Below are 10,287 nucleotides of genomic sequence, written 5' to 3'. Positions count from 1 at the left end.
TAGACCTTTATCTGATATGTCGTTTCCAAATATTATCTCCCATTGTGTAGGCTGTCTTTTTACTTTCTTGATGAAGTTCTTTGATGCGCAAAAGTGTTTAATTTTGAGGAGCTCCCATTTATTTATTTCCTTCTTCAGTGCTCTTGTTTTAGGTTTAAGGTCCATAAAACCGCCTCCAAATATAAGATTTATAAGATATCTCCCTACATTTTCCTCTAACTGTTTTATGGTCTTAGACCTAATGTTTAGATCTTTGATCCATTTTGAGTTAACTTTTGTATAGGGTGTGAGATACGGGTCCTCTTTCATTCTTTTGCATATGGATATCCAGTTCTCTAGGCACCATTTATGCCAGTACCATACTGTTTTGACCACTGTGGCTTCATAATATGCCTTAAAGTCAGGCAGCGTAAGACCTCCAGCTTCGTTTTTTCCCTCAAGATACTTTTAGCAATTCGGGGCACCCAGCCCTTCCAGATAAATTTGCTTATTGGTTTTTCTATTTCTGAAAAGTAAGTAGTTGGGATTTTGATTGGTATTGCGTTGAATCTGTAAATCAATTTAGGTAGAATTGACATCTTAACTATATTTAGTCTTCCAATCCATGAACACAGTATGCCCTTCCATATATTTAGGTCTTTTGTGATTTCTTTTAACAGTTTCTTGTAGTTTTCTTTGTATAGGTCTTTTGTCTCTTTAGTTAAATTTATTCCTAAATATTTTATTCTTTTAGTTGCAATTGTAAATGGAATTCTTTTCTTGATTTCCCCCTCAGATTGTTCATTACTAGTGTATAGAAATGCTACAGATTTTTGAATGTTGATCTTGTAACCTGCCGCTTTGCTGTATTCGCTTATTAGCTCTAGTAGTTTTGCTGTGGATTTTTCAGGGTTTTTGACGTATAGTATTGTATTATTTGCAAACAGTGATAGTTTTACTTCTTCCTTTCCAATTTTGATGCCTTGTATTTCTTTTTCTTGTCTAATTGCTCTGGCTAGAACTTCCAACACAGTGTTGAATAACAGTGGTGATAGTGGACATCCTTGTCTTGTTCCTGATCTTAGGGGGAAAGTTTTCAGTTTTTCCCCATTGAGGATGATATTAGCTGTGGGTTTTTCATATATTCCCTTTATCATTTTAAAGAAGTTCCCTTGTATTCCTATCCTTTGAAGTGTTTTCAACAGGAAAGGATGTTGAATCTTGTCAAATGCCTTCTCTGCATCAATTGAGATGATCATGTGATTTTTCTGCTTTGATTTGTTGATATGGTGTATTACATTAATTGATTTTCTTATGTTGAACCATCCTTGCATACCTGGGATGAATCCTACTTGGTCATGATGTATAATTCTTTTAATGTGTTGCTGGATTCGATTTGCTAGAATTTTGTGGAGGATTTTGCATCTATATTCATTAGAGAGATTGGTCTGTAGTTTTCTTTTTTTGTAATATCTTTGCCTGGTTTTGGTATGAGGGTGATGTTGGCTTCATAGAATGAATTAGGTAGCTTTCCCTCCACTTCAATTTTTTTGAAGAGTTTGAGCAGGGTTGGTACTAAGTCTTTCTGGAATGTTTGATAGAATTCACATCTGAAGCCATCTGGTCCTGGACTTTTCTTTTGGGGAAGCTTTTGAATGACTGATTCAATTTCTTTACTTGTGATTGGTTTGTTGAGGTCATCTATTTCTTCTTGAGTCAAAGTTGGTTGTTCATGCCTTTCTAGGAAGTTGTCCATTTCATCTAAATTGTTGTATTTATTAGCATAAAGTTTTTCATAGTATCCTGTTATTACCTCCTTTATTTCTGTGAGGTCAGTGGTTATGTCGCCGCTTCCATTTCTGATCTTATTTATTTGCATCCTCTCTCTTCTTCTTTTTGTCAATCTTGATAAGGGCCCATCAATCTTATTGATTTTCTCATAGAACCAACTTCTGGTCTTATTGATTTTCTCTATTGTTTTCATGTTTTCAATTTCATTTATTTCTGCTCTAATCTTTGCTATTTCTTTCCTTTTGCTTGCTTTGGGGTTAGTTTGCTGTTCTTTCTCCAGTTCTTCCAAGTGGACAGTTAATTCCCGAATTTTTGCCCTTTCTTCTTTTTTGATATAGGCATTTAGGGCAATAAATTTCCCTCTTAGCACTGCCTTTGCTGCATCCCATAAGTTTTGATATGTTGTGTTTTCATTTTCATTCGCCTCGAGATATTTACTGAATTCTCTTGTAATTTCTTCCTTGACCCACTGGATGTTTAAGAGTGTGTTGCTGAGCCTCCACGTATTTGTGAATTTTCTGGCGCTCTGCCTATTATTGATTTCCAACTTCATTCCTTTATGATCTGAGAAAGTGTGGCGTATGATTTCAGTCTTTTTAAACTTGTTGAGACTTGCTTTGTGACCCAGCATATGGTCTATCTTTGAGAATGATCCATGAGCACTTGAGAAAAAGGTGTATCCTGCTGGTGTGGGGTGTAATGTCCTATAAATGTCTGTTAAGTCTAGCTCATTTATTGTAATATTCAAATTCTCTGTTTCTTTATTGATCCTCTGTCTAGATGTTCTGCCCATTGATGAGAGTGGTGAATTGAAGTCTCCAACTATTATGGTATATGTGTCTATTTCCCTTTTCAGTGTTTGCAGTGTTTGCCTCACGTATTTTGGGGCATTCTGGTTCGGTGCATAAATATTTATGATTGTTATGTCTTCTTGTTGAATTGTTCCTTTTATTAGTACATAGTATCCTTCTTTGTCTCTTTTAACTGTTTTACATTTGAAGTCTAATTTGTTGGATATTAGTATAGCTACTCCTGCTCTTTTCTGGTTGTTATTTGCATGAAATATCTTTTCCCAACCTTTCACTTTCAACCTATATTTATCTTTGGGTCTAAGATGTGTTTCCTGTAGACAGCATATAGAAGGATCCTGTGTTTTAATCCATTCTGCCAGTCTATGTCTTTTGATTGGGGAGTGCAATCCATTAACATTTAGTGCTATTACTGTTTGGGTAGTACTTTCCTCTACCATTTTGCCTTTTGTATTTTATATGTCATATCTAATTTTCCTTCTTTCTACACTCTTCTCCACAGCTCTCTCTTCTGTCTTTTCATATCTGACTCTAGTGCTCCCTTTAGTATTTCTTGCAGAGCTGGTCTCTTGGTCACAAATTCTCTCAGTGACTTTTTGTCTGAAAATGTTTTAATTTCTCCCTCATTTTTGAAGGACAATTTTGCTAGGTATAGAATTCTTGGTTGGCAGTTTTTCTCTTTTAGTAGTTTAAATATATCGTCCCACTGTCTTCTCACCTCCATGGTTTCTGCTGAGAAATCTACACATGGTCTTATTGGGTTTCCCTTGTATGTGATGGATTGCTTTTCTCTTGCTGCTTTTAAAATCCTCTCTTTCTCTTTGACCTCTGACATTCTGACTAGTAAGTGTCTTGGAGAACGTCTGTTTGGATCTATTCTCTTTGGGGTGCGCTGCACTTCTTGGATCTGTAATTTTAGGTCTTTCATAAGAGTTGGGAAATTTTCAGTGATAATTTCTTCCATTAGTTTTTCTCCTCCTTTTCCCTTCTCTTCTCCTTCCAGGACACCCACAACAGGTATATTTGTGCGCTTCATATTATCATTCAATTCCCTGAGTCCCTGCTCATATTTTTCCATTCTTTTCCCTATAGTTTCTGTTTCTTTTTGTATTTCAGATGTTCCATCCTCCAGTTCACTAATCCTAACCTCTGTCTCTTGAAATCTACCATTGTAGGTTTCCATTTTTTTTTATCTCTTCTACTGTATCTTTCATTCCCATAAGTTCTGTGATTTGTTTTTTCAGACTTTCCATGTCTTCTTTTTGTTCATTCCTTGCCTTCTTCATGTCCTCCCTCAATTCATTGATTTGGTTTTTGATGAGGTTTTCCATTTCTGTTCGTATATTCTGAATTAATTGTTTCAGCTCCTGTATCTCATTTGAACTATTGGTTTGTTCCTTTGACTGGGCCATATCTTCAATTTTCCTGGTGTGATTTGTTATTCTTTACTGGTGGCTAGACATTTAATTACCTTAATTAGTTTATTCTGGAGACTGCTTTCACTTATCTTACCTAGGGTTTTCTTGCTAGATGAGTTTGTTGTCTATCTGTACTTTGACCTTCCATTCAGCTTTTTCTGGGCCTCTAGCTTTTTTGTTTAACAGAGGGTAATTTTTCAGTTCTTGTTTTCTTGTTTCTTGTCCTGCTTGTAAGGTCCCTTTTCCCTCCCCACCCTTAGGAGGGTCTACATAGATATTACAGACTCCAGCCTGTTTTTCCCGGACTAAACTGGCCTCCTATCAGGGGAAGGAGTCACTTGCGTCAGTTTTCCCTGAGGGTGAGACCCAGCAGGTTGAAACACTTTCCTGTGAAGTCTCTAGGCTCTGTTTTTCTTATCCTGCCCAGTATGTGGCGCTTGTCTGCCTGCGGGTCCCACCAGCAAAAGATGTTGTGGCTCCTTTAACTTTGGAAGGCTCTCCCTGCTGGGGGCGTGGTGGAGACAGAGGAGAGGTTGTAGGCTGGTTTTAATGGCTTCAAATTGCCAAGCCCTGGGTTCTGAATTCCTTGAGAGAGGGATTCCACCTGAGTTGGGCTCCACCCCTCCCCTGGGGAAGGCACAGGTGGGAGACAGCCCTGAAAGCAGTCCGTTTCTCCCTATGCCTGGGGCAGTTGCAGCCCGAGTAGTCTGGCTGCTGAATCCAGAGGCAGCCAAGCCTCCATAGAAACAGCCACAAAAACCTCCGTTTCATCCCCTTTCCTCTTTTTTGGTTAGCCCAATAAGCGACCTCCACCTTGACCAGTTTCACCTGAGCTGGGGGCCTATTTTTAGTAGTCAGAATTTGTTTATTAATGCCACAATTGGTGTTTGGTTGGACTCAGTCCCTGCTACTGTTAGAGTGTCTTTCCCTCCAGGAAGCCGCCTGTGGGGTAGGGGCACCGGGCGCTGGCCTCTGTGGCTTGGGTAACTCTGGTTCCAGAGACTCGCAGCCGGTCTAGCTGGTCCAGACTGGGGTATGCTGTGTGTCCGGTCACTATCGTGGCTCCGGGAGCTGTTCTGTACTGTTTCTGGTTATTTAGTAGTTGTTCTGGAGGATGAACTAAAACGCGCACATTGCTAAGCCGCCATCTTGGCCCCTCACCCAGACTATATCTTTATACATTGTATGTCCATTAGCACAGATTTATAATATTATTTTATCTATTTGTTTGTCAAGTCATATGGGGAGAAAGCAGTTACAACCCCAAAGTACAACAATAAAGGATTTTACATTTACCTATTAGCTACCTTTGCCAATATTCTTTATTTCTTCTTATGGCTTACGGCTACTGTCTAGTGTCTTTTTATTTCACCCTGAAGGACTCCATTTAGCATTTCTAGTGGGGCAATTCTTCTGGTAATGAACTCATACAGCTTTAGTTTATCCATAAAGATTTTAATTCTTTCATTTTTGAATGATAATTTTGCTGGATATAGGATTTTTGGTTGACAGTTCTTTTCTTTCAGGACTTTAAATATGCCATCCCACTATCTTCTGGCCTCCGTGGTTTCTGATGAGAAACCCCTATTAATCTTGTTGGGGATCCCATGTATGTAACAAGTTGTATATTTGCAAAATCCTCTTTGTGAAGACCTAAATAAACTGAAGGACATTCCAAACCATTCATGGATTTGGAAGACTAACTATTACTAAAATGTCATTCTACCCAAATTTATTTACAGATTCAACACAATCCCAACCAAAATTCCATCAGCCTACTTTGAAGAACTGTAAAAGCCAGTTACTGAACTTGGGCCCCAAATACCCAAAAGCATCTTGAAAAAGAAAAATGAAGTGGAGGACTCTCGCTTCCTGATTTAAAGCATATTACAAAGCTACAGTGATAAAAACAGCATGGTATTGGCATGAATATAGACACACTGACAATGCAATTGAACTGAGAATTCAGAAATAGACCCCCACATCTAAGGTCCATTGATTTTTTTAATGCAAGTTCATTGAGATTTATTCACACAGCATAGAAACCATCCAATGTATACAATCACTTCTTCACAGTATCATCACATGGTTGTGCATACAACCCCGTGATCATATTAAGAATGCTTTAATTACTCCAGAAAATAAATAAAAATAAAAAAGAAGTTTAGAGTCATATATGCCACCAGAAGGAAAGTTGGAGGCTAAAACATGGGAATGTATAGCATAATGAATCATGCGGTAGACAGTGTCTTGATTAACTGTACAAATATAAAAAATTCTTTCATGAAGTAGAGCAGATGTACAACACTATTATAAAGAGTTAATAAGAGAGGGGTATATGGAAAAAGTGTACCTATTGCAATCTATGGACCATAGTTAACAGTAACGTTTAATACTCCCTCATTAACAGTAACAAATATACCACACCAACACTATGGGTCAATAATATGGGGGGATAAGAAGTATGGGTAAACTGATTTTTTTGATAAAGCTGCCAAGTCCATCCAACTGGGACAGAGCAATCTCCTCAATAAATGGTGCTGGTAGAAGTGGACATCCATATCCATAAAAATAAAAAAGGACCCCATCTTATACCTTATACAAAAATTAACTTGAAATGCATCAATTATCTAAATATAAAAGCAGAACCATAAAACTCCTAGAAGGAAATGAAGGGAGGCATCTTAAAGATCTTGTGGTAGGAGGTGGTCTCTTAGACCTTACACCCAAAGCACAAGCGATGAAAAAAAAAGATAAATGGGACCTTCTTGAAACTGAATGTTTTCAGGCTTCAAAGAACTTTGTCAAGAGGGTGAAAAGGCAGCCTATTCAATAGAAAATATTTGGAAACCAATTATCCTATAAGAGTTTAATATCCAGGATATATAAAGAAATACTACAACTCCATGATAAAAAGACAAACAACCCAGTAAAAAAAAATGGGCAAAAGACATTGTTTTGGTCTGCTAAAGCTGTGAGAATGCAAAATACCAGAAATGGATTGGCTTTTATAAAGGGGATTTATTAAGTTACAAGTTACAATTCTAAGGCCCTGAAAATATCCAAATTAAGGTACTATGCTGGTTTGAAAATAATATGTATCCCAGAAAAGCCATGTTTTAATCCTGATTCAATGTTGTGGGGACAGTCATTTCTTTTCATCCTGATTTAATATTGTATGTGGAAACCTTTGATTAGGTTATCTTCACAGAGATGTGGAGTGCCCAATTGTGGATGTGATCTTTTGATTAGATGGAGGTTTGACTCCACCCATTCCAGGTAGGTCTTGATTAGTTTACTGGAGTCCTTTAAAAAAGGAAACATTTTGGAGAGAGTTCAGAAATGACAGAAACAACGGAGCCAAGAGAGACTTCACAGCAGAGGTGACAAAGATGTGAACGCATGGACACAGAGACATAGATGTCTGGAGATGCTTGGGGCCCAGCGGACATTGCCATGAGATTTAACGTTAAGCAAGCCAAAACCTGGAGAGAGCCAAGGGAAGCCAAAAGATGAAAGCCAGCCCTGGAGACATAAAGTGAAGAACCCCCATAGGGCCAGAGGGTGAAAGCAATGGAGTCTAGGGACCAACATGCAAGGGACCAGAGTGACTTTCCAGCTGACAGAGGTGTTCGAGATACGTCAGCTTTTCTTAAATTAGCTGGATTTTCCATTTCCCTGGATGCCTTCTTTTGGACATTTCCATAGGCTTATAACTGTTAAATTGTAACTTATTAAATTCCCCTTTATAAAAGCCATCCCATTTCTGGTATATTGCATTCCAGCAGCTAGCAAGCAAACACAGGAGTCATAACAGGCCTTTGAGCAGAAGAATGATATCATTTGATTGATAAACACTCACTCTGGCTTCTCTGCTGAGACCCTATCAAAGGGAAAAGCATAGAAGCAAGGAGGCCTGCTAGAAGGTAACTACAGTAATACCTGCCATGATGTGCAGGAGATGACGGTGACTTTGACCAGGGGGATGGTGGTGGAGGTAGTGAACAGTGGTCAAATTCTGGATTTTGAAAGAAAGAGCCCACAGGAGTTCCAAAAAGATTGGATATGGGGTATGAGAGAAAGAGAGGAATTAAAGAGAGCTTAAAGATTTGGAGTCTGACCAACCGGAAGGAGGATAGTTCCCATCAATTGAGAGGACCAGGCTGGGAGTGGAGCAAGTCTGAGGGCCAGGGGAAGATTGATATATACAAGGTTGCAGAGTGTTTCCATCAGAGAGGCACAGACATGACAAGAACACATCACAGGATATGACAACCTAGTCTAGAGTCAAGCAGGCCTCCCACACCTCTCACCTCCATAAGGGTGAAGAGCTACCCCAATGATATTCTAATGAGGGATGGAGGCATATTAGAATTACTTCAGAAATCCTTTCAATCTAAACTACACAAGAACTCATTACTCCCCCAAATCCTGACTATGGTGGGTGGATGGGGTGAGGTAGGAGCAGTGACTGCCACAGTGTGCTGTAGTCAAGACAGCAGTTAACACTGATGATGATATGGATGAAGGAGGGGAAAATATTTTCTCTCTAGTAAAGGGCTAATGTTCAGGAACAAATGTTTTCCCCAAGTTAGAAATCAGTCATCAAGTAACAGGACCAGAGGAAAATGTCCTGTCCAGCCTCCAGAATTTTATTCTTTCAATCCTATTTTTTTATTTGTAAAAATGACATAATAATGATATTAACAGGAGAATTCTGGTTACATCTGGTAATTTGTAGGCACTTATCTATCTCCAAATTTTCTTGAAACTCCTTTAAAATGAGAGAAAGGGATTTTAAAAAAGGTTTAAGTATACAAAGACAAGAAGAATGAGAGAGAAGATTACTGACCAAGGATACTAACATTTTTGAAGCTTGAAAGCATATTTACCCTTGCTGGTAAATATGACAGGCTAGTCTATTCAGACCAACCTACTCACTAGGTTCAACCCACTCACTGAAAACAATAAAAATTGTGGATAAAATATTTTTTAAAAAACTTCTTAAAAGAGCTGAAATGCAAAGAAGTAGTAAGGACTGACAGACTAAAATCTAAGCAAAAGTGGGGATCCAGAAAGAAAGCTGAGAACTGTTGCCTTTACCCTGAGAGCATCTGCCAAATCAAGGGAACTCAAACAGGCTTCACTGAACAGAAGTCAAAGTCCTCAGCTACCTGCTGATTTACAGAAGTTACTCCTGACCCCCAAAATTGGGACCCAAACGAGTAAAGCAGGAAGAATCTGGTCCAAATTCCTTGCCCCAGGGAATTATAAAGAAAGTTGCCTTGGTGTTGAGCACAACAGAGGAAAGAAACCATTTCTGAGAACTCGTAATGACAAGCCAATCCTTTGGTGGACAGGGAACTCCAAATCACACCACTTGGTTGGATCCAAGCTATAAAATCCTTTAAGCTGGGATACAGACTGTGCAACAGAACTGGATATAAAAACTCAGAAATGGACAGCACAATACTACCTAATTGTAATGCAATTATGTTAAAACATTGAATGAAGCTGCATGTGAGGTATAGGTTTTTTTTTCTCTCTATTATCGTTTTAATTCTTATTCTGTTGTCTTTTTATTTCTTTTTCTAAATCGATGCAAATGTACTAAGAAATGAAGAATATGCAACTATGTGATGATATTAAGAATTACTGATTGTACATGTAGAATGGAATGATTTCTAAATGTTTTGTTAATTTTTTTAATTAATAAAAAAAATCCTTTAAGCTATAAATTTAAAGTGGCTATAGACTGGATGCCTTCAGAGACTTGGCAGAAGGAAATGCAAATCCTTCAAATAATTTTTTAAGGAGAATATAGAGTTAAAAACTTAAAAGTACACAGAAAACTAAGAAAGTAGAAACAGGCCTACAAACACTTCAAATATTAGTTGTCAGGCCCAAATTATAAAATATCTCTGCTTGCTATGTTAAAAGAAATGAACACCAGCTTGCAAAATATTTTCAAGCAGCAGAAAACAATAGCAAATGTCCTAGCAAATTTGAAAAAAAAAACAGCCAAATAGAACTTTCAGAAATTATAAAAGATAATCACTAAAATTAAAAGCTCAATAGAAGGGAAAAGGCATATAAGAAAACCTACAGTCAAGATCACACTTAAAGTTGAAATATTAATACAATCACTCTAAGAATGTGAACAAGTCACGTCTATTCAACATTGTAATGAAGGTCCTAGCCAGTGCCATAAGCAAGAAAAAGGAAAGGTGGAGATCAGAAAGGAAGAAATAAAATTGTTTCTACTTATAGATGACATGATTATTTACATA

General features: G+C 37.9%; 2 protein-coding genes across 8 annotated transcripts in view; one reads left to right on the top strand and one right to left on the bottom strand.

Annotated features, from left to right (window-relative positions):
• The window catches only part of ZNF629 (zinc finger protein 629), a 90,556-nt gene that overhangs the window by 33,987 nt on the left and 46,282 nt on the right, over positions 1–10,287 (bottom strand). The gene's annotated exons all lie outside the window — the stretch shown is intronic.
• LOC143667233 (L-lactate dehydrogenase B chain-like) overlaps positions 1–10,287 on the top strand; it is a 35,765-nt gene that overhangs the window by 13,004 nt on the left and 12,474 nt on the right. The window lies entirely within an intron of this gene.

This window comes from Tamandua tetradactyla, chromosome 23 (genome assembly GCF_023851605.1).
Source record: "Tamandua tetradactyla isolate mTamTet1 chromosome 23, mTamTet1.pri, whole genome shotgun sequence".
NCBI classification, from domain to species: domain Eukaryota; kingdom Metazoa; phylum Chordata; class Mammalia; order Pilosa; family Myrmecophagidae; genus Tamandua; species Tamandua tetradactyla.
This window is presented reverse-complemented; position numbering and strand designations above follow the sequence as displayed.